The sequence below is a fragment of the Podarcis melisellensis genome (assembly GCF_964234715.1).
Source record: "Podarcis melisellensis genome assembly, chromosome: 3".
In the NCBI taxonomy this organism is placed as follows: domain Eukaryota; kingdom Metazoa; phylum Chordata; class Lepidosauria; order Squamata; family Lacertidae; genus Podarcis; species Podarcis melisellensis.
Window position 1 is genome coordinate 53751142 of NC_138530.1, and position 26942 is coordinate 53778083.

Below are 26942 nucleotides of genomic sequence, written 5' to 3' on the forward strand. Positions count from 1 at the left end.
ATGGGAATTGCAGTCCAAAACTTCTGGTGGATACCAGGTTGGCAAAGGTTGCACTAGATGCTTGTCTGCTTGTCTGAGCTGAGGTTCCCCATCCAGTGTGAATGCATCATTTAGAGAAAAGTGAATGATACGAAAGGAGAAACAAAAAAAAAAATCCTTCCAGTAGCACCTTAAAGACCAACTAAGTTAGTTCTTGGTATGTGCTTTTGTGTGCACGTGTATCTGAAGAAGTGTGCATGCACACGAAAGCTCATACCAAGAACTAACTTAGTTGGTCTTTAAGGAGCTACTGGAAGGATTTTTTTTTTTTTTTTGACTATGGCAGACCAACACGGCTACCTATCTGTAAACGAAAGGAGAAAAATATGGAAGTAGGTGGGGACATGTTTCCCCAGTTTTCAAACACAGTGATTTCATACATTTAATTGAAACTTGGCATTTAACGGTTCTAAATTCTGACTACCTTTATTTAAGTGAACTTTGAGACCCCTGATATTCTCTGCTATTATCTTTACGTATTGTATGTTATCCTATTCATACCTTTCAGAAGCATGTTAAAAGTAGTCAATTAGGCATACAGAGACAATTGTTCCTTCTGAAGCCATAACTGAATTCTGGGTACCAGGCTTCTTCCTTGAAGAATGGAAAGATTAAATAACTTCAAACATCTTACGTGCTGCATTTTTCTGCCACATAACATCATGGAAATTGTGATGGTGGAATAATTGTCTCTATAGGACAGCATAGTAAGCAGATGTTCATACGCCCCAAAGGAACAAATGAACACAGCATGATGGTTGCTCCTCATTTCCAAATACTGGATTCTATTAATGAAGATAAATGTAAACTGCATTCTTCCCCAGTAATGCTTTTGCACGTTAAGCAATTGCAATTGCTATAGTTGTAACTGCAGGAAAACAGCAATTAACAACAATCATGCAGTTACTACAGAGACAATATCCTTCTGGTGTTTGAAGGATGTGATGCACACAGTTACCAATAGGACACAACATAATTTCTGCACAGAGAAGTGAATCATTCTATGAAAACAATTACAGTTTCCCATATTATATGTTTCTTCAGAAGAATAATACTAATCAAAGAATGAGACAATGCTATTTGGCAAACAAATAGCTAAGTGCTCTGGAAACACTAAGATTTTTTTCGGGAAGAATGAAGATCTCAAGTGGGGCCTGGCATAGCAGTATAGTGTATGAATTCAAAATTGTATTCTATAGTGGTATGGTAATAGAAAGGTTGTATCTGCTGATATAAGGGACGCGGGTGGCGCTGTGGGTAAAACCTCAGCGCCTAGGACTTGCCGATCGCATGGTCGGCAGTTCGAAGCCCCGCGGCGGGGTGAGCTCCCGTTGTTTGGTCCCAGCTCCTGCCCACCTAGCAGTTCAAAAGCACCCTTAAGTGCAAGTAGATAAATAGGTACCGCTTTATAGTGGGAAGGTAAATGGCGTTTCCGTGTGCTGCGCAGGTGCCGGTTCGCCAGAGCAGCTTCGTCACGCTGGCCACATGACCCGGAAGTGTCTGCGGACAGCGCTGGCTCCCGGCCTCTAGTGAGATGAGCGCACAACCCTAGAGTCTGTCAAGACTGGCCCGTACAGGCAGGGGTACCTTTACCTTTTTATCTGCTGATATAGTGTGACTCCTAAAGTTTTAGGGTCTTACAATCGGTGTTAATGCTGACAGATGCCTCCTTTGTAAAGTATTCATGCTTTCAAACAATATTTGTTCCTATGTGGTAGATCTGAATATGTCTGTAGAGCCCTGACTGAAGAGAATAGCTATACTCTGAGTACTTCTTACCCTGCATTCTTCAGACATGTGATGCTTCAGTCCACTGTGCATTAACCATTCAAAGCTTTGAATTGTGTTTTCAGAATTGTTCTGAGACAAAGCCATAAGCTGGTTCTGATAAACAATAAAATGGAGTTAAAGATTATATTTGCTTGGAAAGCATAAGGCTCTGCATGTTCTCAAGATCCTGCATTGGAAACCTACAGTGAAACACATATTTAATAACAACATCTCTTTACAGAATAGCTAGCTGCTTACAAAAATGCAAGAAATCCCTTAATTCACCCACACCAGCCTAATGCCAACCCCCTTTTGCCTTGGGTCCAGTAATCATTTAACTACATTTGGCTTGGCAGTCCTAGGAATGAGTTCATGATTCTTAAGTGTTGGTGCTAAGCTGCTGCAAGAGGAAGAAAACATCTTTGGGGGAAAGGCAGAGGTAGACATCTGCTTGCATGCAAAAGATCACAGGTTCAATCCCTGGCATCTGCAGGCAGGACTGGGAGAGATTTCCTATCTGAAATTCTGGAGAGTCACTGTCAGTGCAGAATTTGCTGAGCTAGATGGACACCAGTGGGTCTGACTCATTTGAGATGGGCTTTTCAGATCTAAGCCATCTCAGAAAGGGGTATAGCCAACCTCTTCTCAAGTACCTTCAGAGAAGTTCTCTAATGTTGTAGCATCCCAAGCTTTACTTAGACAGATGTCCTATTGATTTTAGGATCAGAGTCAAGCTCAAAATCATCATCATCATCACTTGGGAAATGGATCTATACAGACTTAAAGTACAAGCAGAGGTTCCATTCACCCACACCAGTGTTTCAGATCACATGTGATTATTCAACAGGAGCAAGCAATTAATATTTCCATACCATCATTTCTAGTTTCAAGGTCCAAAGATGCTGCTTTCATATCTGTTTTGTTAGCTGTAGCAGACTCCTGTAGATTAAAGTGGAAACAATGGTGAAAGAACGTTTAGATCCAAATACCCTGATGAACATCCTGTCTTGATTTCAGGCATAATGATGAAGTAAATATTACCTTGATTAAAGAGCTTTAAAAAAATGTAAATGAACTATGAATGTTTGGACTTGAATGAAATTTGGCAGACTAGTTGGCAAACAGAGAGATCTGATTTCATTGAGCCATGTCGTTTCCAGCAAAATGTCACCGGGGAAAAAGAAAATTCAGCCCAGGTCTTAGCGCTTAACTACATTTGAGTTACTTCATTGCTTCTTCTAACATATTCAGCCAGAAAACTACTTTTATTTATTTATTATTTTGGCCAGGCCAATAATCAGATCACCACATATATTATGCTGTTCTTTGAGATTCCTGACTTCGTGTGGAACCAGTTACTAATGGGAGAACTTAAAAGGAATGATGTGCCCATTTTACTGCAACACTGAAACCTGTAAATCCCAACCTATTTGATCGCACAGAAAGGGTGTAAAGAATTTGTTTGTTCCCGTCACTGGAGGGAAAAGTATCTGTAGGCAGGAGAGTTCCATACAGACATTGGGGCTCCTGTACACATAAAGATAATTAGAGGATGGAACTGGTATTCTACTGGGCCAATAGGAGAAGTGGGCCCTCCATGCCTTTCTTTCCAGCACTTGGGCCTTTCCTCAGGCTGCCTCCACCCAACTCTCTAGACCACACTCTTCATCCTGGGCCAGCCATCCTCAAATACTCTTGCCAGGCTGCAATGTGCCTTTAAACTGTGGTAATGCTTTTTGCCTCCCTTGGTGGAGAGAAATGAGGGTGGGAGTAAGTAAACACCTTTTGTGGCTGGAATATAGCCAATGGTACAAAGGTAAAAGTTGCACCCATTGATCTGCCCTCTTTTGCCTCCGGCCCCAGCAGATTTTTTCGTAAGGAATGCAGCCCTCAGGTTGAAAAAGGTTGCCACCCTTGCTTAAGATAGTAAGGCCACTGCAGAAACTACCAGTTCCTAAGCCCTGCCTGTGCATGCCAGCCAGGGCAGAAGGGAATGGGGAGAAGATTCTGCTCTAAGCTTACACCCGTGACCTCTAATATTTGCAACTTAACTATATCAGCTTCAGATGGAGCTTCTGATTGGTAGTTCTTGATTAAATAAATAGCCACATATTGTCAATTTCCATACATTATTGTCCCCTTCCAGAGAAGCAGCTTCTGTAATAGAAGTTTGGAGGCCCATTTTCTATGAGTTGCTTCAGTGCCATTGGAGTAACATTTAAATGATCCAGCCCCATGGATGTTGATCTTCCCCATGCAACTGGAAACCGCTCTCCTGATTCTCATCAGCTGGACCCCGGTCTACACAGCTGGAACATTTAAATGTTACTGCATGCATCAACACATTTGATTTCCCCCCCCCCACCTTCATTTTAGGAAACAGCTGCTACTGCACAGCAACATTACCTTCTACTAAATTCTTACATTTTCCACTGTCTTTTTTTGGAGCTTAAACTAAAAGGACTGGATATTATCAGTTACTTCTCCAGCTTTTAGAGACTTTAATTCAAAGTTTCCTATTTTGCTACTCTTTGCTGTTCATTAAGGCGGGTGGGGAGGGTGGGGAGAGAGAGCGCTGACATTTTTTAGCCAAGAGCCTGATAAGTTCAAAAGAAACCGAAGCCTTTGAAAAGACAGCAGCAAGAACATCTGAACAACAAGTAAAAGAACTGACTGTTTCTCTAGGGAATCGGAGATAATGCACAGGGCTTTCTGTGGATCTTGTCTTTAATTTAGGCTCATATGAATTCACACCTTTTTTAAAAAAAAGCCAGGGGGAAAAGGAGACAAAACTCTCCTAATATTATTTATTTCAGGATTGCTGGACTAACTTAGTTTTAATGTCAAAATAGTCATAGTCCATCTATCATAGGTTTATGACTTTGGATGTTCTAAATATGTTTTATTTGGCGATCAGCCTCTTATACTGTAGTTGTTTTAAGTGCGAGTCTTTTAGTTCTTTTGCTCTTACAGTTGTTTTAACTGCGTGTCCTTGTTTGTTTTTAGTTATTATTTGTTTTAATTATCAGTTTTTTATCCATCCACTATCCGTGCCTAATATTGTATTTTATCCAGATGTTTTATCCTATGCCTTATCGGTTAAAAAATCCTAACTGCTATTTTATCTATATGCTTTTTTAATCCTGGTCTGAGACCGTAATAAAGTTCATTCATGTTTTATTTGTAATTATTTTATGACTGAATGTCCATTAGTCACCCTGGGCAGCATGCAAATATTTTAGGAAAGATAGAATGAATGAACAAAGAAGTACAACCTTTCATCAGTGCAACAACTTCTGCTTTTGTCAAACAGCAACTTATCGAAAATATAGGGTTGCATTCAACGTAGCACTAAAGCTAAGCAAATCGTTCCGTCGGTGCAAGGATTTCTCCTTGTGCAATGCAACATTATTCCTCTCCCCCCTCGGCACATGCTCTAAATCTCTTCTGGAGAGATTTCTTCTGATCCCCTCTGGATCAGATTTTGGGGTGGTGGGGGTACATGCCAGCAGAAGAGGGGGCGAGTCTTGTTGCAGTCGTGTTATTCCTTACTAGCACAATTATTTAGTTTAATACCACTCACAAAAAGGCGAACTTGTGCAAGGCACTTCCACAGGCTGTAAAACTGCACATAGCTGGTGCAAATTCCAGTTGGGATGTTTCAAATATCTACTGCCAGCTGAATGTGCAAATTACTGTGAATTTCACTGACAACATTCCTCTATAATGTCTAAATCTCTTTTAACCAATGGTGCATGTTGAACAGGGTTCATAGCAAGTATGAAACTGAGATGCCAATTCTAAAGTCACACAGGAAAAGGTTCCACTGAAATCCAAGGAAGTGTTTAGGATTAAGGAAGAAGAAAAGCTATATATATATCTATTGCTTCCTTCTGTTAATCACAGCACGCAACAGAGCTAAGGAATAAAGACGGTAGACAGCAGGATGAACCATCTTGGATTTATGCCTCTTGAACAATTCCAGAGGTCTTCTTCCTTTTGAAAATACTTAGCTAGAGATAAATAGGCTCCTGAAGAAATACAGTTGCCTCGATACAAATGGCTCATTTCTCAGATGTTAAGCCTGCCTGATTGCAACAGAACTGACTTCCAGCTGATGTATTTGTGTCTGAATTTAAGATTATAACCTTTGCAATGCTTTTAATCATTCTGCAGCGAGTGTGCATATATGCTATATAGGATGGACCAAGAAGCCTATTTGAAACTTAATTTTCTAGTCAATCCCACTGAACTTTTCCTTCAGGGAGACTAGAATTACATAAATTGCACTTTCTTTGAATTGCTTCAATATATGAATTACACCACCGTATGGTGTCCCTGGGCCAGATTCAATTCTTTGCATTCAAACTGTGACTAAAGCATGTTACCTTATACAAAAAACATGAACTGGAGAGGGTGAATTTTATGGGAGACATTAATCTATGCCAAAGCTGTTAGTCAGTCATGGTAGGTGGCATTAAATTTGCATGCTATGCCCATTGTGTGTAGCTCCAGTGGTCATTCTCTCCAGAAAGGAAAATAATTGTACAAAGAGAGAGCGATTCAGTTTTTTAATCAATTTCCTTATATGTATCAAAGTATATACAACTCAAATATACTATCATCTCCCTTCAGCTCATTCCTTCTTGGATATGCCCAGCAAGGTGCACCTCAATCCTTGCCTCCCTTCCATAAATACAAATAAGAAACAAACAGGCCCAGCATTTTGCCATCTGAGGCAGACGAGGAAATCACTACCTCACCAATCAGTTGTATGGTACCCAGGGCTGACCAAGTTATTTTTGGCACCTGAAGCAGAACGTATAACAAATGCCTCTGCCTGGGAGGAAAAGCGCAATCATATTAAATTTAATAACTTACAATTTGCAGCTTTTTCATGACATCCACAACTAGCTGCCTGAGATTATCACCTCACTCTGCCTAATGGTAGGGCTGGCCCTGGAAAATAATGCCTTTAAAAAGTCCAGAAGGTTAATCAGAGCAAAATAAAAATCAAAATCCCTGGAGCTAAATAGACAAGGAATTTCATGTTTGAAAACCCACAATAAACATCTGCCAGAGACCTGCTTCTCTCAGGAAAGAAGAGGTTTAGCAGGGGGATATGCAGGCTAGCAAGAAAATTCTCTAAGCCTAAATTTGGACATCTTGCCCATGTGTTTCCATATTGCCAACTTAAGTTGTGTTATACATAGAGGTTATGAAGCCCAGCCAGCTATTCTGAGATGTAGATTTGAGCTATTTATGCTTGTATCACATTTATTGGATATAGCTGTCAAATCCTGTCGTGACAGCTTGCAAATATTTAATGAGCAAGAACACAACTCTCTATTTTTTTTAAAAAAAATGCTTGAGTTTATGTTTTCTCTTCCAAATACATCCTACTTTTCCTTTGCTACTGTTCTGTTATGCCCTTGTTTTATTAAAGGCTCTGACCCCCATAAAGAGCTTACTTGAGCCACAGCGGATGTTGTTTCACTGCTTGGCAAACTAATCACAAATATTTTCAAATACTGTGTTCCTATATTTTTAATCTAGGCAACATTATCAGCACTTAAGCCAAGAACAAATGCCTGGATATTCAGAAAGTGCCAAGGAGCCCCTAAAACTATACCAACAAGTTTAAGGGAGGGGAGAAATATTTTGCAGAAAATCCATGGCTATTCATTTGTTGTCCAGCAGAGGGTGACCTAAGTATGCTATAAAGCCAAAACACCAGTCTTCCGCTTTTATCAGTGTTTTCTTCTACACTGTCTAATAAGATGTGCCTGCAGTTTACAATAATTTTGGAAATAGACAGAGAGTCATATTTTCTCTAATTATCTTTGCTAGTTACAAAACACAATGAAGGAAATAAATCTTAATTAAAATATTTAAAATGTTCCATGGAAAATATGAAAAGTGTGTTCACCGTGTCAACAACAATGAGTTTTGTGGCACCTTAAAGACCAACCAATGTATTGCGACATAAGCTTTAATGGGCTAGAGGTGGCCTCTAGTTCATCAAAGTCAGTCAATAGGTTTGCTTCATTTTTATAATTTTGAGTTTTGTTATCTGTTGTTTTACTGTAAACTTGCTTTGAGTACAATCTAGTGTAGAAAAGCACAATAGAAATTATTTAAAGAAATGATTAAATAGATGTTGACCATTGTTATGCCACAGGCCAGATCCTGATCTCCCCCATCCCCGTGGGCCAATTCTGACAGGTAATCAATCACCTGATGTCACAATGAAATCAGGTGAGCCATATATGCCTGCATGGTTTGAAACAAAGTCCTGTGGGCAAAGGCACAGGCTCCTGGCAAGCCTTAGTGATCAGCTGATCATTGGCGCTTGCAAAGCTCAACACACAGGGCTTTGCAAACTCATGGGCCAAATGGGGAGAGACAGGAGGGCCTCAATCAATATACAGAATGAAGTGATACTAAAAGGCTGAAAGAAGAAATCCCCACATCATCATTAGCACCATCATCATTATTCATTTCAAAGCTGTTTGCAACATGTTAAAACATCAACTAAAACCATCCAGAATAAAACACTACAGAAAGTCAGATACAAAGAATACATTCAAAGCAACATAATTAACAGGAAACTAAAATATTATCTTAAAGATTTTAAAACAAAACAAGTAAATATAACAAATAAATATAAATTTAAAAAACCAAAAAAACCCCCAATACATTACTCAGTGTCACACATCACCTAATAATATACTTCATCACTTTTCCGCAATGTATGATCTGATTGCTATGTTACATTCATGCAGAATTTTTACACGGAATTGGCATATGATGTACAGTGCAATTCTTAAGAACTATGCTTGGAAGTAAATCCACTAGGCTTCTAAGTTTGTGTCAGTGGAACTCCTCTGATGGGATGTTCCCTCTGGCCAGAGGAGAATGGGAAGTGGATTTTTACTCATTCTTCCTACAACCCGCAGCATTATTTAAAAATCTGGTCTAGGCAGTTGAAGAAGAACCCTCTAGAACAGTGGGGAAGGCAGTGCAGGAGGGGAGCTTAGGGGAACAAGTGAAAATTGCCTCCATCCTTTCAGCTAATGAGAACCTACACTGGACCAGAGTTTCTTCTGTGACTAGAAGGCAACCTATTGTTTGCAGAAGGGCAATTCAGGATGCAAGGCACTGAATTCACTCCCTGGTAAGTGCATTTAGATTTGCAGTCTCAATTCCTCACTGCCCTGCATAGCCATTTTTACCAATACAAAACAAATGCAATGTGGAGGCAAAATGCTAATCTGTTATCCTTGGCTTACTTGGGCACAATTAAATATGATGCCAACTGGTTTGCATTCCCCACAGATACTTCAGAAAACTCTCAGCACAATTTTAAAAGGCAATATTAGAATGAGATCCTGGCAACACCAGCATATTGTCATGCTAACTACCACGAGCATAAGCATTTATATCTTATTGGCTTCCAGAATTTGTTCACATACAGGAGTGCCAACCTGAACAAAAAGTATTGGGGGAGAGGGAGGTAAGCCCCGCCCCACCTAACAGATCACATGAGGCAGTACACATACACCATTTGAATGGCAATGCCCATCAACTTGGATGGGGGCTCAAATATCTTATGGGGGAGCTGAAGACCCCTCAGCTCCTAGGAGTTGGCTCCTATGTTCATATACCGCACTGGAAATATTCCTGGACTATTTGAATAACTGGAGGCAAAGTTCCAAAGCCCTATCTGGGCATTTACAAAGTCTATCCATGGAGGTGACACCAGTTGAGGGTGGAGGTGTACGTCATCACCACTTCCAATGTTTCTGATTAATAGAAGGGCTACAATACTGCCAGATGGTTTGGTGGAAAGTATAAATACAATTTAAATAATTAAAAAAGTGTCTGTGGTTGTAATTAGGCCTGAATAGTGCAGTTCTGTAAACAAACCCTGATCTGAAATATTATGGTTGCCATTTTGCAACCTGCCAACCTTCTCATGAATCTATTCATGAATTATTCCACAGAAATGAGCATTATGCATTCTTGTGATTTCTGTATTCTCATATCATTTAATGCCAAATCATTTGTATGCTCACAATAATCTAAATCTTCCACCAAACCATCTTTAGTCTGATTTCTCTGCCAAATCAGAGTGGCACAAGAACAACTGTTTATATATATCCCATAATGCACTACAAATAACTGGAGTCTTTAACTGGAGTGAGCAACTGACAATGTTTTGGAAGGCTATGAGTCAGGAAGGTAAATAGGATCTTTGTCGTCTGTCCCCAAGAGACCTGTAACAAGAAACTCCTGACTCACCCAAATACTGTGAGTCAGGAAGGTAAATAGGATCTTTGTCATTTGTCCCCAACAGAACGGTAACAAGAAACTCCTGACTCACCCAAATACAATAAAGCCCCACTGCACTTAGTGACTATACTAAATAATGACACTAGACAGCAGAGCAAAAGCAACCAACAAACGGAGTTCTAATTGCCAGCTGCTGCTTGGGGCTTGAAAAATCAAGCAGAATGCTACCTATGAGTTTTGCACACTACTATCCCATTGCAGTTTCCCCCCTTGCAAGCAGCAGCTCTCCAAAGGTAGGCAGGAGACCTTCCTAGCCCTAACTGGAGATCCTGATGATTGATCTTGGGATCTTCTGGTATGCAGATCAGCTGCTCTGCCACTGAGCTACAGCCTTTTCCCCTTTTGAATGCACAGTTTTCCTTTCTTCAAAGGCACAGAAGAGCTCATAATCCAAGCACAGTTACTTTTTTCTAAATCCCATTTGCTTCCAAAAGCTATGTAAACATCTCTGGGAAGGACTGTAGTTCCCATGTCTGAGCCATCCAAGCCACTCTATATTGAAAAGTATAAGAATGCTACAGGCTGAAAGAAAAGTCAGAAAGATTTCTGAAAACACTCCAGCTGAAACCTATTTTTAAACAAAAAGGAACAGCAAAAGGGGGAGTAGGGTGACTTTTTCCTACAATTTGCCGAAGTGCCACTTAAAGCTGTCCAAGGAGATGCCAAAGATATAGGATGCGATGCTGCCTAGAGAGATTGCATGATCTTGAGGAGTAGTGACGATATTGACATTGTGTTTTCACTGTCGCTGCACTGACAGCACAGACTGTATCAAAAAGTTTTAAAAGCAAAATAGAGGTTAGATCCATTATCGATACTCTAAATTAAAAGAATAAATGAATCACCCAACTGTAGTTAATAGGCAATTAACATAATTCTGGACCGGTGTAGCTGAAAGATAATGAAAAAGCTGATTGCAAATGAACCAGGAGTAATGTGGGAGGTTGTAATAGTCCCATAACTCTGAATGAGAATCCTGCTTCCCCTCTTAATTCTGGATGCTTTGATTGGCGAGGGCCTTTATTGTGCCATGAAACTCACCTGTCAGAGAAGAGGACGTGGAAGGGGCCTTTATGTCTCAGAGGATGGGGCAGAGAGGGAAAGCTCCACATTTTGGAGACTGTTGTTGAAGAGAATGAGAAACAAAAGAGAAGAATAAGAACTAGCTGGGGAAAGGGTCAGTGAGGTGACTGCAGGACCAACAACTCTTTCTATAGGCACAATAGCAACACAGGGTAGAAATATGCCAGTCCAAGGGGCCCGGGTGACCCCCGCATAATGTCCTATTCACACAGGAGAACTTGCTTTTGAGTAAGCATGCATTGGCTTGGGCACCTGGCAGGAATTTGTAAGCGGCTGCCAGTGTCATCTACTGTGACTGGTAGTGGGTCTCGACAGGGTCTCAGGCAGATAACTTTCACATCACCTTCATACACCCAAACTGACCCCCCAAACCTGGAGATGCTAGGAAGTGAACTTGGGAGTTTCTGTGTGTGCAAAACAACATGGGTTAAGCTACACAGTAGGTAAAAATGAAGACAAAGATCCTGAAAAAGCCACATTTGCTGTTGCCATGAGAGAAGCTAGATGCTGTTGCTGCTTCTCAGAGCCGTCATAGTAACCCTTGCTGAAGAACCTGGATGCAGCCTTTAACTGCAGCTGCACAGGGTGCTTCAGCCTGCCTACTCAAACAGCTGATGGGCAGTCACCAATACATGGCCAGCCCATGCAGTGTTGTGTGCACTTTCAGTGTTTATCCTGGGAGAAAATAATTTTGCCTATATACAGAAGCAGTGGTCCATGGCAGGGAAATGAATGTCAACCATAGCAAACACCCTGAGAGGCTAAAAGCTTTCACTCTCTCTATTTGACCTCTCAGGTCAAATAGCACACCTCTCAGTTGAGTGGTGATTTTTAAGGCAAAGCGGCTAGGAGGTGATTAGAAAGTAAGCTAAGGGGGACCCACTGATGGCTTTTTTGCTGGGCAGAGGAGGGGTTATAATCTAGAGATGACCCTGTTGAAGCTACTGTTGGGACATGTTACTAAAAAGCAGGGACTAGGTGCTGGAACTGGGTGGCTTATAGCCAACCTGGATGATTTTATCTCCGTGCTCTTACAATAGTCTGAGCCCTACGTGAGCACTTAGATTCATTTAATATAATGCCACTGTTTAAAATGGTTTTCATTTAATGCTGTAAGTGACAAAGATCAAAGGGATAATAATGTCCTTTTTTCCCTTTGCAGACGACTCCTCTATCCGGATTTTAAAACAGATAAGCATGTCTTTACCTGTTCACCAAGGGTGAAATGATTCTATTATCACATTTGCACAAAATGGCAAACAAATTGCAGTCCTGGAAAAAGCTAGCATGTTTGTTGGAGAATCTGCCTCTTTCTCTTGCTTTTAATGGACTCACTGAAAAATGTTCATTTATTGAAAATGACATGTCATCACCCCAAGTTCCACTCTGACCAAGCTAAACTGAATTACCACAGATTTTATGGAGGTGTTTAATGAATGACTAAATCTGGATTTCAGATATTGCACTTCATATGTCGTTCTCTAAACTGCCTCACCATATTGCTTGATGCATAGTTAAAATACTATAAAATGACTAAGCATGGATTAACAGAACTGTATACTGCCTAATTGTTAATAAAGCACGTAAGCAGTTATTATTATGACTGCAATTGTTTCTTGGGTTGCTGTTTTTGCAACAGGAACAGATTCAAGCCTCCTTCCCTTCCCCATCCCAAGTCACGTTTACACAAACCAGGGACATCAAGCTAATTTGTTTATACAGATATAGTATCAAGCAGAAAGTCGATGGAGTGACCTCCAGATGTACTTGAACTACAAATCCCATCAGCCCCAGCCACTGTGGCCAATGGTCAAGGACGATGAGGCTTGAGTCCAACAACGTCTAGAAGGCACCACATTAGCTACCCCTGTTATAAAGAATACCACCCTCCAACTCCATAGCCTACCTATGTACAGTAATAAAACGACACCCAAAAAGTGGCACATTCTAGAGAATGACAGGTGCTCCCGTGTCCTGATCAAATGAACATGACTTTAGTGTGCTACCTGAATGCTAGGCACAGCTATTTTTCTTTGTATTGTATGTCCTTAGTGTCTGATTCTTTTCACAGAGTGTCACTCATATCCACATGTACTCTTAGATGCATATTGTGGGGGGCAGGGTACAGAGATGTAGAACGCTGACAGGAAATCATGGTGCTCAGCAGAAAACTATATATTTTTGACTCTCTAAGCCCACTGGGCAATGGATGACCTTCAAAATGTGATGCTCACATGACATTGTCAATGGAAGTTTTCCAAAAACTATTGTGCATCCTTGGATAAATTTAACAGATCCTGATGTGGGTAGAAAATAATAATAATAATAATAATAATAATAATAATAATAATAATAATAATAATATACTACTTATACCACACCCATCTGGCTGTCCCTCCCCAGCCACTCTGGGTCGCTCCCAACATAATATTGAAAGCACGATATAGAACATTTTTGTGCTTCAAGTGTTTACTACTTTCCATTGATGAATATTGTGAAGCTCATTAGCTCAGAGGAGCCAAACATGACATCATTAACAGTGGCAAGACTGAATTTGGGCTTAGTTTTCCTGAGAAAGAGTTGTTCTTGCTCCCTCTCTCCTGTCCCTCTCTCAAAAACGAGGAGGATTCAGCGAATTGTACCCATCAGCAGAAGTGCTGAGCAAGGTCTTCCACTTGTGCTACAGGTTTCTCCTCCCCCCACCCCAACTCCTGAAATTGGCTCAGGTAGAGTGGGGGGTTGGCAGTGCATGGGGAAAAGAGACAGATGAATCATTCCATATGGCAAACCAAAATGCTTACCCTGACATAACAATTGCCTTAGCAAAATACTGAATGAGTTTGTTTTTTTCTTGTAGGGCTCTAGGGATCAATATTTATCTGCAGACCCAAATCAATTACTTTTACCCCAAGGAAGTACTTCATCTGTTTTCCCACCCAAACTCTATGAAGCTCACTTGGCCAATTACACTCTCTTAGTCTAATGTACCTCATAGGGTGGTTTTGGGGATAAAATGAGATAACTCATATGTATGTATATTTCTGCCGAGAGAGAGAATTTCGGGATAACTATATGAACACCTCTTTCTATAGTAAATATCAGCTATATTGCATAATATTCATCAGGTTTTAGTGCAATGATTTAAAGTAATCTCTTTTTCCTAAGCATTTTAACACAATTGTTTTGAAGCGCAAAATTAATCTAGCTGCTTTGAAACCCTCCAAAATATGAAATAAGAAATGGGCTTAAGAACAGAAGCTTTCGGGAGGAGGGAGAGAAAGGGAGGTTTGAGTCCATTAAATCCTCCTAAATACTCATAAGCTCATCAAATTTCATCTATAGGATATTTAAATGGCTCCAGTTAATACAAAAGTTGAGCCCCTCACCCTTGTCAACATCTTATTCTTTATAACATTCCTCTGAATTTGCACTTGGGAAGTTTTATTACCTCTAGCAAATGTAACTGTGTTCCACAGCTAAGGCAATGCTGAATATTCTCCTATTTTTATTTTTGAGCCAAAAATAGTGACTCAGAAGAACAGAAGTAAAGGTAAAAAAAAGTAAAGAACCCCTGGACTGTTAAGTCCAGTCAAAGGCAACTATGGGGTTGCGGCATTCATCTCACTTCAGGCTGAGGGAGCCAGCATTTGTCCACAGACAGTTTTCCGGGTCATGTGGCCAGCATAACTAAATCACTTCTGGCACAAAGGGACAGAGTGACTGAAGCCAGAGCGCATGGAAATGTAGTTTATCTTTCAGCCGCAGGTACCTATTTATCTGCTTGCACTGGTGTGCTTTCAAACTGCTAGGTTGGCAGAAGCTGGGACAGAGCAACAGGAGCTCATTCCATTGTGCAGATTTGAACCACCGACTTTCTGATCAGCAAGCCCAAGAGGCTCAGTGGTTTAGACCACAGCACCACCCGCTCCCTCAGAACAGAAGTATTCAGCCTTTTAACTGTGGGAATATTCACTTTTTTCATTTATATTTAGTGACCTGCCAACTGCTGAGGTGTAATCACCTCCTCTACTATTAAGTGAGCCTGTGTGATGTTGTGTTTAGAGTGTTGGACTAGGACTTAGGAGATCAGGATTCAACCACAAAACTCACTGGGTGACTTTGTCAATCACAGTCTCACATCCTAACCTATCTTACAGGGTTGCTGTGAAGATAAAACGGGGAGAAAGAGAACAATGTATGCAACCTTGAGCTCAATTGGAAGAGAGGTGAGATAGAAAATCAATCAATCAATCAATCAATCAATCAATCAATCAATCGTATTTAAAGCCATTTTGCTGCTCATAAACCATTTTATATTGGCATACTAACACCTTTAAACCTCTATTCATCTATAAATAAGTATTAGAATTGTGGTAACAGTATGGTTATTGCTGAATCTTTGGAGCAAGCGGACTAATTCTGGCCCATGCTAAATCCTCAAATTAAGCTAGTTTATCAAAGCCAATGCAATTCTTTCTTTCAAAGTGAAACTGCGTACAGTACAATCTCAAGAGTAGTATTGCTAAGTCTCCAGAATTGGCATTATTGTGATGTAAGATACTTGTTTATGCAAATGTGTGCACTAGTGCACTAGCAAATCTCATAATACATCGCTGAAGACCATAAATCAAACTTTGGCTTTGCTCAAATGAACAAATTTTGAAACAACTCTTTTGCAATTCCTATACTTTACCTTGGTCCTAAATTAGCCACATTTCACAGCCTTTTTAATAACAAGTAATGCAGTTTGGATATTATCTGTTTGCATTTAGCACTACTGATGAACAATAGTTCAAATTTTGAAAGTCGGGGCTTCAATAATAAAGCCTGATTTTCTTAGCAATCAAACACAGGCACATTCAACCACATCCACACACATGTCTTTGTGAATAGGACTCAAAACAGCTGCAACCTTCTAGAAATTAATTGGATTCCAGATCATTTGCATTTTACATAGTTTACCAATAAAAGATTGAGATAGCGGCTTTATTAATGTGCAGACTAAAAAGCTTTCATAAATAAAGTAAGGAGCACTTTGCCGAGCTGTAATCCAAATTTTAATAAATACACTTACCTCCTCCTCCACTCCTGATAATACTGCAGGGCCCCCTCCAAGGTGAGAATTGATATGCAGGACTCAAATGCAGGCAGCTGTTGAGGATGCCTAGTGATTGCCTAGGGCCCTTACAGGACTTCATCTGGCTAGGCATTATGATTTGATAATGGCCATTTTCAGACAACACCGAAGGCAATTCTAGGATTTACTGTCACAATAGACATACTAAAAATAAAGTCAGTGTAAATAGATTAAGAAACTGACAGAATAACAAGGCAGAAAGAATTAGAATGAAAACAGAAATACCAGATGACAACTAAATGCATTTGCAGTGGTGGAGATAGGATAAGGGAGCTGGTGGATTTATCTGCTGAGTGGAACGTTTTCATCCTGCTTCCGTCCTGATTAAGTGAATGGTTATTTCATTGGGAAAAGATTAAACTAGCATTCCAATACAGTACTCTTATCTTGTCCAGATGCCCATTGAGCCTCACTTCTTCCTAAAGCGAGACAAACCTCTTTGTTTATTTTTATTTAGTCATAGAAGTCAAATCTCAATTCATTAACTTGCAATGCAACCAGGGTTGCCAACTTGAATAAAATATGGGCGTGGTGTTGTCAGGTAAGCCCTGCCCCACTTAACTGATCACAAGGCATGGCACACACACACACCATTTGAATGGCAATGCCCATCAACTTTGGGAGCCCCCAAACCCCTCAAGTGTTTTATTGGGGGACTGAAGGGACCTCGGCCCTTGGGAGTTGGCTCTTATGAGTGCAGCCCTACACGTATCCAGGTCCACCTGAGTCCAATGGGACTTACTCCCTGGTAGGTGTGCATAGGACTGCAGGCTTAGACAAGATTGCCGCTCACATGGTTGTATCTCTGACTGAGATGGTATGCCCTTTTGAAGCACAATTTACGACCAAAATACAGTAAGTGTTTGGTCGACTGTCACCTCCCTTGCTCTGGCACTGACAACCAGCAGAGAGCTGAATGCTGTACAGTGGGCAACCTTTTAGGACCAAAGGCTCATTTGGAATTTTGAGAAAGTGTCATGGGCACCCCCTCCCAGTCAATTGTTTCCCCCTCCCCCAGGGGTCTGGGTAGAAGTTGGATTCAGTAGAATAAAAACAGACCCTCGTGAATTGCATGGTTTCACATGCCCCCCCAGCCTTCCTCCATAAAATTAAAGTAGGGATGGGGAACATTAGGCTGGAAGTGGCTGGAGAAATGTGGTAATAATAACTAAATGCAGAGTCTCCTTTCCTTCTGCCAATCAAGACACAAATTGGGAGAGGTAAAAAAAAAAGTCTCTTGGCAACTGACCCTGCCTTCTTTGATTGCAAAGCAATATATTCACTATGAAGAAAGTTGTTGATTTCATTAGGGTTTACATACAAGGAAGTTTACCTAGGCTTGCAGCTGTAGAGAGGAACATGCCACACTTGGGAAATACATTTAAAACTACTGATTGCTCTTAAGAAATGCTAGAAGGAGTAAAGGTCGGCATTTCTTTGGCCAGCATTTAAAAAATCAGGAAGATCTATTGGTCAAATTCTCACTTTGCCCCGCCTGGCAAACCACCTGAATACGCTATACATACAACATCGATTTTCCAAAATAGTCCATTGGGAACTGAGCATGCTCAGTAACCATAGAATGCTGAGTGAGGAGGAGGAGGAGGGAGAGACGAAAACCTGTGGGGAGGGAAATGACCTGGAGTATCCTGGAAGAGGACATGGCTAGTTGGGGTGGAACCCTGAAAAGCAGCACTCTGCATTGCAACATTTTGTTGTACTTCTAAGATGCATAATGGAATGATAAGAGTGTCTGAGCACATCATCATCTTATTTATTTGAGTTTCATTAACCTTTGCTGAAAATCTGCCAATGTAATTTTGACAGCTCTGCATAGCCAAACCAGTTTAACATTTACACATCCCAGGAAGGATTTGAAAGACACAAGCTCCTGCCATTTGTTCCTTTTAAAGGCTTTGCGTATTACACACAAGCTTCTGAACAGTCAAGTGGGGTTTGGAGTCCTAGAGCAACCATGTTTGTCAGTGAGAAGGAACTGAATGGTTGCTGCCTCTAAGATAATGAAAACAAGTCCATTTTTGTTTCCACTATGCACAGACATCAGAGCCTATGTCGAAAGGAGGAGGAAAGAGGGAAATGAGGGAAGCAGAAAGCAGCACACCAAACTGATGGCACAAAGGACAGCCTCTGGCAAGATGTCAAGAAGGTTGCTGCATGGTGTGCCACTTAAAAGGGAGGCACAGAGCCCCCACGCCCACGTTTTCTGATAGCTTCTTTAACTGCTGTTAAAGAAGCCTCAGGAAGGTCCATGATTGGCTAAAATGTGTGTGTGTGTGTGTGTGAGAGAGAGAGAGAGAGAGAGAGAGAGGGAGAGAGAGAGAGAGAGAGAGAGAGAGAGAAGGGGAATGAAGGAAAAACTAACAAAAAATTAGCAGGTGATGATTTTACCAAGAATGAAGCGTTGTGGTATAATTTTGTCCTCTGTCCTGGTGTTCCTTTATTGTTTTTCCCCCAAGCATGCAGAAAAGTACAAAATGTATTGAAACACTGCTGGGCCTTCTTACATGGCTGGTGGGTTATGTTCAGTTTAGTTGGGCCACAAGCTGGTCTTGTTCATCCTTGGAGGTGTGGTGGCAGAAGAAAAAGCAGTTTCTTAATTTCAGCTCTGAGAAACCGAGGAGAACCCTTACTTCCCTAGGTTAATATGCAGAATGGCAGTGAAATGTAACCTGTTGATGTTGTTGAAATGACAAACAATGAGAGCCAGTGTGGTGCACTAGACTTGCACTGGGGAGACCCGAGTTCAAATCCTCATTCAGCCATGAACCTCATTGGGTGACGTTGGAGCAATCACTACATCCCAGCCTAACCAACTTCACAGGTTTGTTGTGAATGTAACATCAAGCTGTGGGGGGACCATTTATGTTACCTTGAGCACCTTGGAGAAAAGGTGGGATATAATTTAATAAATAAATAAATAAATAAATAAATATAATTGAAGCTAATATTTGCTGGTGAGAGTAGCAAGGTCATTGGTGTCAAACGGAACGCCATTCTTACAATGTCTGGTGGCTTTTCTGGGGTCTTCATTAGGAATGAACTATTCCTTACTGGGTTCCATCAGAATGCCTTCTCTTATGAAGTTCAGTTAAAAAGCTGGCCTTTCACAGCTATCCTTAACAAAATAACTTATCTTTTTAGAAGCATTTCAGGACACCGTTTAAAAAATCTCAGTAATTCTTTCACTGAGCCAAACATCTAGCACTCTTAATTTCTCAAATGCAGGGATAATTTCTCACACCCCTCCAAAAGTCCCCTCCTTCCGCTCTAATGTGTCGATACAATTTAGGTTAATGCAGTGCCTGGCAAAGACTATTAATTTTGGTTTTGCTAGTATATAATATAAGCGCTTTACTACAAGTTTCGGTGTTGTTGCTCTGAAGTTTCAGTGCAACTCCTCATCTTTTTAAGGCAAACTGCAAGCATCTCATTGCATTTTCCTCATTAATGTGTCAAGATGTTTATTTTTAATCAAGTAAGTAATACTAAAACACAAAACTGGAAAAGGGTCTAGAGCTTTTGAAATGCTAAACAAGACTTTCTGGTTTCTATGAACTGCTCTATACTCTTGGTCATATACACTATAAGCGATAAAATTCTGTTGGTGGTTTTCCACCACCCTTACCATCATCAACAAACCTTAGGTGAAATAAGGTTGGGCTGGTTTCTCCTTGCATAAACAGAATATTTCAAAAACATTGCATGGAGAGTTGTTTAGAAATCCCCACAAAACAGTGGGGTTTAACAAAGAGACTGAAGAACAAAAGACAATGCTGGTTCTGCAGGCTAGTGAAATTTTTGACAGGCTAGCTGGATTATTTTGGAAAAATTGTGCCAAGCTTCTGCGTCCTGCTCCTTCACTGGACTTGCCTCTTGGGGGCTGGAGAGCTGCTGCCAGTCCAAGTAGAAATACTAGGCTAAATGGATAAATTGACTTGGAATAAAGGCAACTTTTCATTATGCTATGACTTTGGATTATGGCCAGCACAAGACCATATTGTGATGATCTTGATCTCTGACTTCCCAGCTGTTGAGGTATATATAGCCGTTCGGTATTGGTCTGATCTAATGTGTTACAACAACCAGCTCAGACCTACAATTTAAATAGTTAAGGGCTTTTAAATCTAATTGTAAGTGGCCAAAAGCTAATTCAATTTATGTTCCTCCCAACCAGCCATGGTTGTTTTTTAACATTAATTTTAAATACTGATTTTGGCATTAGCTTGGAAGAAGCAAAAGTCAGCCTGGTTCTGTTTCTCTTCACAGACTAACCTTTGCTTAAAACTGGTTACGGTCATTGCAGTGAGATGCACACACCTACACACACACACGCACCTGTATCCATCCATTCCCTTTGTTTTGTAGTACACATATTAAGTATGCTGAGAACATTTTAGATCTGTGCCTAATTTTTCCATCAGTGACTAAGCACCTTTCAGTCATTACCAGAGTCATTAATTTAAGTATCAACGTTGTCTGGATGTACTGTTCTTCTCCAGTGCCAAGGATGTCCAGGCAGCCATTGATTTAAGAGACAATATCACTTGCTTCCAAGTTTATGAGGCAATAAACAGCTCCCGCATATTGATGAATGCGAAGGTGTTTGCTCAGCACATTTGCAGGGGCCGTTTATTACCAAGTGCTGTGCTTTAAAAGCAAATGAAATTGCAACTATTCTCTTCTAGGTTTCTTGCGGGTGGGGACAGAACGGAGGGGGGAAGAAAATAAAACCTGTTGTTTTTAATTCGTTCTTCCGCTTACCTTCCTCCTGCAAGTAATTAATATGACTGACGTTACCCTGCTGATTTCCTTCCAGCAAAATGGTTTAAGACAGCTGTTGGATTTCTTATGCTATTTCCAATGAAAATGCTTTAAATATAGCCAGAGAAAGGGAATGTGTCTCAGAACTCAATAGTACTTTGGTATAGACCTTGAACAAAAAACTCCAATATCAATCGTATTTTACTAAGTACAGAATAATCACAATTTTTTACCATTTTCCCACTGCCTCAACCTCTCCCCAGCATATGAGAGAATAATAGTAAAGTAAAATCCTATTGGTTTTTCTTACCATTCTCAGCAGTTTTTGAAGTGATGCTCCATAAGTGGGGGGTTCTCCTGACATTACATTCTTTATGCCTCCTCTTGGCTAACTCATCAGGAGCTGGAATTGCAAGATTATTATTAATTTCTCATGCAGTCTGAAACACCATTTGATAGCTTTGAAACAGAGTGATGAGTGTGTCAGCAAACTACAGGTGAGTTTACAGAAGCCAGCAAGAATGCTTTTTTTGGAATCTGGCTATGCTATACATTATTTTGGCGTGGGTGGGGAGGGTGGTTAGAGAGAGGCGGGATGGGGGAGTGGGAGATTAATTACATATCTCTGTGCCACCAGTGTAGTTATGAGCATGCCAACTAGGAAAGCCGCTTGGGGGGGGGGAATAGACAATCAAAAATGCAAAACTAATTTATACTTGTGGCAATCTCATTCTGTTCCTCATTCTCCATTTCCATCATGGTGAGGGACTAGGGCTGTTGTTTTCTTTGTGAAACTGTTGGCCCATTTATACTTGTGGCAATCTCATTCTGTTCCTCATTCTCCATTTCCCATCATGGTGAGGGACTAGGGCTGTTGTTTTCTTTGTGAAACTGTTGGCCCATGCAAGGGGTACCTCCATATGAAAACAGGCACCCAGGTGCAAACCATCCTTTTGGAACAGGGCCTATATTTGAAAGTTTGCTTCTGCAACAGGGTGCTGTGCAGTGATGAAATCCTCACGCCTAGAACTGGTGGTGGCAGCTTACAACATAGTATTTTTTTGCAGGATCTGAAAGCCCAGGCAAACGTTTTGATGGGTGGCTGATGTTGATAGCTCTGTTCTGTGCTCTTTCAGACGTACCCATATGATGAGGCTGTACTGTCAACACCAAAATAGCACCATTTCAAAGTATTTTCTGCCTATGGTACAGAATAAATGTATTTGTTGCCACAAGGCAGACTTCTAGGGGATCCAGAATTCACACAGGGACCCACCCAACAACCTTGGCTCAACCCCTTATTGAGAAGCCTGAATCCCAGGCCATTGCTAGCTCTCATGGGATTACCAGCATCAAGCACCAACTGCCCTTGCTTTGCAGTTGGTTGCTTCTTTCTGCTAATACCTTTCATGCCTTTTTCATGCACATTCAGTGCGGGATCATGTGGCTAGTGTGGGAATGAATTATGGATTTGCCACAGCAACAGTTTTGTGATCAGACTAGGTGCCATGCTTTATCTTCACCATTCCAATGCCAAAGCACAGCTTGCCATAGTGCGCTCTATAAGAAGTAAGTCATTAGTCTACTGCAACTAGGAACATAAGGTATTGCCTTATACTCTAAGTCACACCATTAGGTCCATCCACTCAGCCCTACCTGGAGATGCTGGGGATTGAATCTGGGATGCTCTACCTTTGAGCTATGGCCCTTCCCCCAAACTATGACTGGATCCAGCAATGGGTCATAGAGGTGTGGAAGCAAACTTCTACATACAAAATCTTGCTCAGGAAATAAATGCTAGCACAGTGCAGTGCTGCACCTAACAGCCCCTTTTGGTCCCCATTTGCCACACAACTGTTAGCCTGATCCATACAGCCCAAGTTGCTGCTCTGCATAGTTATGCACACTTTGTATCATGTAACCATGCTGGTTTTAGAATATACCAGCATGTATTAGCAAAACTTGACACCTACCAGTAAATTATGGAAGTGAGGATAAAATGTGGTCTCTAATAAAAAAAGCACTTAGTGATTGTTGAGATTTTGGTACCTGTCTCTGCTCCTGTTCCTTTTTGGCCTGCTCTCCTCCCCGCTATTATTATTTATATGTATTTAGTAGAAATGAGTGCACCTTGGCCTTCCCTATGCTCTCCTCAAAATGATCCGCAAATGAACTGATTCCTCCACTGCAACCAGAAACTGACCAGTTCATTTCTTGATACAATTTGAGGGGTTTATGAAATGAGCCCCCTTTCCCTAACAGATCCCTCACTATCTTTCTGTTTACTTACCTGCAAAAGTCAGGATGCTGGCAGTAGCAGCAACAGCAGAGAGGAGAGCATTCCCTTCTTTCCTTGTCTTGACACCCTCCATGGCATGTTAAGAGGCTTGAAAGGGCAGTGGCCTCATAGGTAATGGAATTTATCCAAATGTCATTGCATTTCAGGCAACACAGTTCTCTCAGCCATGATATGCTGCAGGAAGAGTGGTGATGCTTGTTGTGGCATATACTAAGGTGATGGAGACAGAAGGAAAAAATCCTCCTCCCTGCTCTCCAATGCTCCTTCTGCCATCGTCTCCATTTGAGGAGGAAGGTGTTTTGGGACCTGATGGTCAGGGTTGGCCAAGAGAAGGGAATCTGGGAAAGCTTTTCTGGCCTGGATGTTGATCTGAGCTGGAAAAGGGTTTTCGTGTATGGAGGTGGGGTGTGTGTCCTTGCCTCTCATTCCAACTAATTCCAGTTAATTTATGAGCTCTGCTTCAATGAACTTAGCTAGTATATCCAATTCATAGTGGCCACACAACCCAAAGGACTGGAGCTACTTTTCATGCTGCAGTTTGCACTTGGGCCATGCTCCAAAAGTGCTTTCCAAAGAGTCGGCACAAAAGTACATGAAACAGCTTGCAATTTTAAAAATGCTATCAAACAATATGTTCTAATTACTTTCCAATTTCAGCAAACTGTTTTATCTTGGAAATTTAACATCAGGATTATACTTTATTTCATGGCTTTTATTATTTTAATCATAAATTCTTGGGGGATGTTACCGTGTGGAGTGTGCGCCTTCGCAAAGGTAGGTGGTCTTCAAGTAACTGATTAGGCATTTAAAACTCTGCACAGCCTACTCAGTTTTTAATTAGTTCCATAAATTACCACGAGGCACCATAAATCCAATGCCATCTTTATTAGAATAATACACTGATATTGAGCTGATTTTTTTTTCATTTGTAAAGAATTTTAAGAGGCTCACTAAGTAATCCTGTGTGGTAAGTAATTATCTCTATTTTGTGGAAGTAGAAACAAAGATCAAGACAAAATTACTTGCCCCTGTTCAGAACAGATAGGTTCAGATAGTTCTCTTCACTCATTGCTAAATCATTATTCTCTCTTAAACAACTTGTAAAATGTGACAGTCCCAGTACTCATTATTTTATTGCTCTACTGTGCCGAATTACAATACCAGAATCCCTTTGGCTCAATATTGACAGTTCTGCTTCTCAAGCATTAGGACCATGATCTGTTCTGTGAACATGGGGATCCCCACAAAGTTCAAGGGAGCCTTCCACCCATTCTTCATTGGCAGCCTTTGATCAGAGGGGGCACATTCCACAATGTACCTGCCCTGTCAGGCATGGGAGGCTCTATCACCTCCCACATATGTTTAATAATTTGCTTTAAAGATTTATAGTTTACCTTTCATTGATACCAATAACGGGGGTAGAGAGAGAAGGGTTTTTGTGTGTGTGTTTTTTAAAGTCGGTAAAACAAAAAGGCTGTTCTTAAATCACCAACAAATAAAGCAACTAAAAACAGCTAAACAGAGGAGCTGAAACAGAGGAGCATCAAAAACCTAAAAAGCCTAAGTAAACAGGTATGTCACCACCATATCGCTGCCTAACATACTCATAGGTATGGATGGAGGGGACTAGTCTGTGTCTTGGGACAACTTTTAAATTTAATCCCCCTCAGACACTATGCACGGATTGGAATGTACATCTGCAGATTAAGTCACACAATCGACAAACCAAACTGCACGAGATGTATTGTATTATGAGGTGGTTCAAGGGCTGCCTCTTTTTTTTCCAACATTTTAGTCACTTAGAACAGTTCTGTGTCTGAGTACTAAAATACCCCTCAAACTATGTTAAAATGTTCCCAGAAAGCTACCATACATAGTAACCTACAGCCTCTTCATGGGGAATTTCACAGAGAAAAAGATGGCTGTCCCCATGTTTCGCTGAGGGCAGTGATCTTTTTCTCCACACAATGTTCTTGGTAGTCTTCAAATGACTTTCCTTTTCAAAATAGCTATACTTTACACTGCCCTTCACCAAGGTTTCATTTTGTATGTAACAAGAGAGTAAAAAGCTCATGCTCTTAGTAAAGCCAAAACTCTACATTTCCTTCCAAGTAACCCATCACTCAACCCATCACCCAACACAGGTGGCGCTGTGGGTTAAACCACAGAGCCTAGGGCTTGCCAATCGGAAGGTTGGCAGTTCGAATCCCCATGACGGGATGAGCTCCCGTTGCTCGGTCCCTGCTCCTGCCAACCTAGCAGTTTGAAAGCCTGTCAAAGTGCAAGTAGATAAATAGGTACCGCTCTGGCGGGAAGGTAAACGGAGTTTCCAAGCGCTGCTCTGGTTTGCCAGAAGCGGCTTAGTCATGCTGGACACATGACTCGGAAGCTATACGCCGGCTCTCTCAGCCAATAAGGCGAGATGAGCGCCGCAACCTCAGAGTCGGTCACGACTGGACCTAATGGTCAGGGGTCCCTTTACCTTTACTTAACCCATCACACTTAGGGCCCAACAATATGTGGTGTTAAACCTGCCTTTGCATCTAATGTGCAGGGGAATTTTGCAGCCAGCTTGCTAGCTCACCTTATCCCCAAAGCATCTGTAACATGCATTGGACCTGCCAGGTCTGTACTGCTGCCAGGACTCAAGGCGGGGGTGCTATTATTGGCTTATTAAGATTGGTATGCTGACATTTTTCTGTGGCTTCATATTGTAGTTATTAATAGGCCTCTTATGCCTATTGACCTTGTTCTGCAACCTCATCAATATATACTGCTCTTCATTATCCATTCTGTGCCTCCTTATCTTGTTGGGGGGGGGAGAATTCACCCCTCCTTTCAGGATCTCTTGTCAGGGCTCACAATTCACTTCAACATCAAACAACCGTTTATGAAAAGGTGGGGGGTCTTTTTTCAGCCCCAGGGCCATATTCCCACATGAGCAAGCTTCCGAGGGCCACATGCCAGTGGTGGATGGGTGCAGAGGCAGAAGTAAGCGGAGCATCAGGTGAGACTCTTACCTTTTTAGAATAGAAGTCAGAGGTTTCTACATAGAGGCACAACCTTAACACATCTCTCAATCCTCCATCCAGGCAAGCAGGAGCCATAACCACATTTTAGGGACACATTCCAACTAGGCAGAAGCACCCTAGGAGAATGCAGAGTGAAGTCACTATGGGGTGGCGCCTGGGAATCAAGTGTGCCACCTTGCCCCTGCAATTGAGGGGGGTGGGACAGCGCAATATCAGCAGCACGCCTTGTGGTATGTGTGAGTGATGTCAGCATGTCCATGCCCCTGATATTTAGTTGGAAATGAGCTTATTGTACACTTCACTCTCTTGCCAGCATCAGCACCAGTGGATTACAAATGCTGGGTTTTAAAATTTCTAGAGGGGTATTGCCTCTGTTGCACTCCAACCCACAAATGCTTATGCCATAATAAATTTGTTGGTCTTTAAGGAGCTAGAGGGACGCGGG

The 26942-nt window shown here is 41.2% G+C and overlaps 2 long non-coding RNA genes across 3 annotated transcripts in view; one reads left to right on the forward strand and one right to left on the reverse strand.

The window, feature by feature from the left end:
* LOC309366554 overlaps nucleotides 1-26942 on the reverse strand; it is a 36104-nt gene that overhangs the window by 4188 nt on the left and 4974 nt on the right. Inside the window, exons 2-7 of one of the 2 annotated variants that reach the window (XR_014166767.1) lie at nucleotides 26486-26613; nucleotides 21477-21569; nucleotides 16322-16528; nucleotides 2682-2748; nucleotides 1819-1923; nucleotides 541-629 (exon numbers count right to left, since the gene is read on the reverse strand). This is a non-coding gene — a long non-coding RNA (uncharacterized lncRNA). Of the gene's footprint in view, nucleotides 1-540; nucleotides 634-1818; nucleotides 1924-2681; nucleotides 2749-6197; nucleotides 8287-16321; nucleotides 16529-21476; nucleotides 21570-26485; nucleotides 26614-26942 lie in introns of those variants that run through there. The other variant, XR_014166768.1, reaches the window with a different exon arrangement.
* Nucleotides 10381-12861, forward strand: LOC309366565. Its single transcript, XR_014166789.1, has 2 exons — nucleotides 10381-10459; nucleotides 12410-12861. It is a non-coding gene; the product is annotated as an uncharacterized lncRNA (long non-coding RNA).